Consider the following 5,613-nt stretch of genomic DNA (forward strand, 5'->3'; position numbering starts at 1 on the left):
TATGATAGACCAAACGAAGACAATACATGATTAATCAACTACAATGAACCCTAAGCTTTCTCTCCATCCCTATTTGACTTATTCTATAGATGGGAACCTTTCTATGCTATCATAAGATGTGTTGATCGAAAGCCTCCTTGAAATGGGTACACTTATCAGGGTGACGACTAAGATGGAATAAAGGTAAATTTCTTTTAAGCACGGGTTATGCAAACAAATCTTGAGCAAGCTCACTACTTTAGAAGTCAAGCCAATCCAAATTTTCTTTGATTAGTCATGTGGTGTGTTTGTCTGGACTATTGTTATGTGCTTTGTATGTAGACATATGGCATGCTACATACTCCCTCTAATCACAAATATAAGACATTGATACGGTCAACAAGGTGCAAATTTGACTTTGACCTATATTATTTGAAATAGAAAAAAATCTATTATGACATTATTTTTCATGATGAATCTAGTAGTATCAACATTATGTTGCAACATTATTTGTATTTTACTATTTATGGTAAAAGCTAAACAAGTTCAACTTAGGACAAAGCTCAATAACTGTTAATTTCTAACCAAAGGTAGTATTAGAGTTAGAGGCCTAATTTGGTTAAGCTTTTAGGTTTCTATTTCTAATTCCATGAAAGAGTAAAAGAAAACAGCCAATACCTCCAAATTGTTAGGTACGCAAGATTAATATGCAACGTGCATTCAATTCCTATTTTGAATCAGTGCATGCAGTAACATAGCAATCACATATACATATAGTGCACAAGCATTATCCTGGTATGGTACATAGACATGTTAATATTATTTAGAGCACACAGGTTCGAAAGAAAGCAAACTTAAACAAGATGCAGTTGTTCTATACCACATGGTCAATGCCTGAATGAGCCAACATGAAGGTGACAGAGTTAACATGCATTGAGGCAAATTTTAGACATAAATTCAGTAGAAGGGTAACTAGCACAAAAAAATATCAGATACAGATAGGCAACTTATTCATGAATATTGACAGAAGCGACAAAAACTAGATGCAGAACCTTCCTTTAGACTACTACCCCAACGGAATCCACTAGTAAAGAAAACAACAAAAAACAAGATAAGAACAAATGAACTAAACAATTTACACTATTAAAAATCATTTAAAAACTGAAAACGAAAGAACATATGTTTCAGTGGGTTTTTAGGTATCTTGGTCCTTGTGAGCAAGAACATTGAAGGTGTTCTTTGGGTGATATCCAGAATACCCTCAAATGTGAAAAAATATGTATATTTGTGAATCCATTGATTTCTTGTACAAACAGTTGGGAACAAGTTCCTCATGTGCAATATACTTATAATTAACTGAGACTAAAGTATGTGGAATCAAGCTCTTACCCTGGTTGATTTCATTGAGTTCTACAATGATATAATTTACTAGACATCTCATAAAGGTAAGTATAGCAAAACAAATGTATACGCTAAATTCTAAAGTCTTGCAACTGAAAAACAAGAGACGCAACTCACTCTGAAAGGAATGTGTGTGGTATATTATGCAGGAAAGTTGTGCAATTACGTAGCACCAGTGCAAGACTGCAAGCTCTCTCTGGGCTGGTAGCTGATAAAAAATACGAATCTTTAACCTGAAAGAACACGAAAACTATAAACATGTCATGCTACTTTTCACAAACGACGTTATCTTAACTTTTACAAAGCATGATTTTGCATTAAGAACTTAAGTATTAAGTGTAATGGATCATATTTTTGTAATCTTAAAGGCCATTTTGCAATTGTTGTGCTATATTGTGAAACCTAATTAGTTACATCAATCTTACAACTTAGCTAAAATTCTGATAGTAATCCACAAGATGTTATTTAGGTTATATCCAAATGTAAAACAGTATCGCTTTTGGGATTTGAAAATAACTGCAATGCCTATACAGGCGAAGTAATGGTAAATATTTGTGCAATCACCTTGCTTAAACCTATTTTATTTGTATGATAACAGTAACATCTTATAGTACAAGAGCAGCAGCAAATCATCTATCATATAACACATACAGCACTACGTAGTTCCTTACAGTCAGCAACTCAGCATTCAAACAAGTATATTGAGATCTCGCAACTTCCACAAAGACCATATATAAATAATGCAAAAGGAAGCAATAAGTTTGTTAGTTCCTAACAAAGTTATTGTTCTGCAAGATCATGTAGAAACCATACACAGAAAAACAAAAGTTAACTTGCATCAGTACAAGCCTAACTGGCATTTCATGGACGATTGCATGCTTTTGCAAAAAATAATTTAACAGATTATTCAGACAAGAATTGGTGAAGAGAAAATGAGATGCGTTTTAAATGGATAAAAAAAGTTTTAAAAAATGGAAATATCTGTAGGGGCATTCGGTTGCAGACTGCAGTTGTGTTACTGCTGGTCAGATCAATACCAGTTTTGGCAGCAAAGAAACACCGAATCATTTCGTGTCGTATTCCAATCCTTAATTGTCTTGATTCCCTTCGATTTGGCAATAGGTGCATTAATGCCTGTATATGGTTAAAAAATTAAATATGGGGAAAATTTCCAGTGTGAATTAAGTGAAAAGAAATCAGAATTACAAAACAACTGGAAGTGTGTGCAAAGCTACTGGGACAAAAGGTTCAAAGTCACATTTCATTTTGAGAAATGCTAAACAACCTTAGTATAATAAACAACTGTGGCAGAATTAGTATAAATGGAGGAACAAAAACAAGGGTACAACAAATTTTACTTCAGGCCAACCATTGGAAGGGCTGACAACAGGCTAAGAGCTTAAGACTAAACAACATCATATTGTTAATTAACAATAATAGCCTTAGAGTATATACGGATTGTTCCAATCTGTAGTGTCCTCGCTCACAAGATGTGTCCACTTCACTCTTCCTCTGCGTCCAAACTGCTTCACTTGCATAACCTTGGGCAGGATGGACTTGTCCATCTTGTCTTCTCCAGTTGGCGCAGAGAAATCACACTTATAAATATCATCCAGACCACTCATTTGGCTCCCATCATCAGCCTTTTCCTGGAAGAAGGCGCCCCTGTGATAGTACCTTTGCATGAACTTCATCTTGTTGTGCTTTGCAAGAGGCTTTGAATTGCCAGTCTCCCTTTCCATACGCTCCTCCCCCTTCATATTCGGAACCTTCTCAATCTCCCCCTCTCTTAGCCTGGTCATCCTGTCCCTTTTAATTCTCTCAATTTCCCGATTCTTCCATGCCTCATACTCCTTGGCCTCGTCTGCCTCATCGTCGGTGTCTATATCTGCATACACATCTCCTCTTCTTCCGAGTCAGCCTCGTGCTCGGACTCTGAATTTGACTCCGATTCCACCGCCAGTTCCTCGTCCTCCTTCGGCAGGATGTCCTCTTCCTCGCGCTTCCGCAGCAGCCAGCGCTCCCTTATCCGGCGCCTCCGTTCGTCCTGCGCCTCGTCGTCCTCCGCAGCCGCGGCCTCGACCTCCCGCGGCTCGCCCTCCTCCTCCTCGGTCGCGGGCACAACCTCCCAGTGGAGGCGGACGCAGCGGAGGTCGCCCCGGAGCTCCTCCCGGTCCTCGCCGAGGCGGCGGTCATCCCTAGCGCCGGAATGACGGTGAGGGGACACGCTGTTGAGCACGGAGGCAGCGCGGGGAATTCTTTCATAGTCGTCCGCGTCGTTGAGGTCGCTAGCCCACTCGGGCAACGTCCGCGCCAGTAGCGCCTGACCCTGGTGAGGCCGATCTTGCCGCGGAGCCTGTCGCGCACCGCGATGGCGGCGTCGCTCACACCCGCCACCGCCAACACGGCGATGCGATGCAATGCGAGATGGACCTGGGCGATGAGATGAGACTGCGGCACGCCGGCACGGGTCGGGCGGGACTCGTGTGGACGACGGCGGCGGTGTGCGGGGTGTCTGCGTACACCCTCCTACTTGTCACATCGGATGTTTGGAGTACTCGTCGCATCAGATGTTTGATACTAATTAGGAGTATTAAATATAGTCTAATTATAAAACTAATTACACAGATGGAGTCTAATTCATGAGACGAATCTATTAAGCCTAATTAGTCCATGATTTGACAATGTGCTGCTACAGTAAACATGTGCTAATCATGGATTAATTAGGCTTAGGCCCTGTTTGGGAGGAGGGTGCTATTTTAGCCTTTGGGGTGTTTGGGAGGGAGGCTAAAGTTTAGCACCTGCTGTGCCAAATGACCCTTTTACCCCTACATAGCTGCCCCTCCAGCACGGCGACGAGCAGCAGCGCGGCGGACAGGACCGCCGCCACGGCGCACAGCGGCGTCGGCCTCGTCAAGGTGTTCCAGAGCGCCTACTCCCTCGCCTCCGGATACTCCCGCGACACCGGCCTCGGCGCCGAGATCATCGGCACCTTCGTCCTCGTCTACACCGTCTTCTCCGCCACCGACCCCAAGCGCAACGCCCGCGACTCCCACGTTCCGGTGAGCACCCGACCAACGCCACGGCGCACAGGGGCGGGCGGAGCCGGCAGATCCGACCGGAGGAGGCGGGGACCGGCTAGGACCTCCCCAAGGCGAGGCCTGCGAGGCGAGCCGGAGGACAGCGGCGGCGCCGAGGCGAGGCGGCGGGGGCCGGCGAGGCGGAGGCGGCGGGCGAGGTGGAGGCGGCGGCGGTGAGGCGGAGGCGGCGGGCGAGGTGGAGGCGGCGGTTCGGGCGAAGGAGCGGGGAGAGAGAGACTGAGGGGAGGAGAGAGAGGGGAGGGGGCAGGAGGAAAGTGGTTCGGGGGACCACTTTTTAGTCCATTTAGTCCATTTTAGCTACCCCAAGTGACTAAGGGATCAGTGGGGGCTAAAATTTAGTTCACCAGTTTTTTCTCACCTGTTTGGGAGCACAAGTAACTAAAATGGACTAAAGTGGGGTTGCTAAAGTTTAGCAACCCTCTTCCCAACACCCTCTTAATAGATTCGTCTCGGGAATTAGTATAGGGGTTCTGCAGTTAGTTTTATAATTAGATTATATTTAATCCTCTAATTAGTGTTTGAATCTTCGATGTGATCCTCGTAAAATTCAATACTTCGTATCAAATATGGTGGCCACGGGCTGGGGGACGCTGATGGAGTCGGAGGCCGGAATCGAGTCGGGAGCGGATAGGGCGTGCATGATGGGCCAGTTTCGGGACCTAGCAGACCCAGGATTTGCCAATTTCTGGATCTGTCCATTTTTATGATTGTATGTATGTTTATAAGTACAGGTAATTGGACAGTAGAGTCATCATCGTCGATATGTCCGAGTGGTTAAGGAGGTAGACTCGAAATCTACTGGGCTCTGCCCGCGCAGGTTCGAATCCTGCTGTCGACGCTTTTTGTCCCACCATGCAGTTATGTTTTAGCATACGCTCCTTTTTTGTCTTTGTTTTTCGATTCGAATAATGTCGACGCTTTTTGTTCTTTTTTGTCTTTTTTTCTTTGTGTGGCACGTGTGTGTTTTAAAAAGTTTTATTTAAATAAAAAATTTTATTAATAGCAAAGCTTTATACATTGAAGGAGGTAGTTTTAAAAAATATGATAAACAATGATTTTTAGCATCACAAAAATAAAATCAATAATAACTGAAAACAAAATCCTGTAATTATTTTTATCCACTTCGAGCTTT

General features: G+C 43.6%; 1 non-coding gene and 1 pseudogene across 1 annotated transcript; one reads left to right on the forward strand and one right to left on the reverse strand.

The window, feature by feature from the left end:
• Positions 1 to 3,262: 3,262 nt before the first annotated feature.
• LOC117853545 (uncharacterized) lies at positions 3,263 to 3,947 on the reverse strand (annotated as a pseudogene).
• Positions 3,948 to 5,237: 1,290 nt separating this feature from the next.
• Positions 5,238 to 5,319, forward strand: TRNAS-CGA (transfer RNA serine (anticodon CGA)). The gene has a single exon. It is a non-coding gene; the product is annotated as a tRNA-Ser (tRNA).
• Positions 5,320 to 5,613: the final 294 nt, after the last annotated feature.

This window comes from Setaria viridis, chromosome 4, assembly GCF_005286985.2.
Source record: "Setaria viridis chromosome 4, Setaria_viridis_v4.0, whole genome shotgun sequence".
NCBI lineage: Eukaryota > Viridiplantae > Streptophyta > Magnoliopsida > Poales > Poaceae > Setaria > Setaria viridis.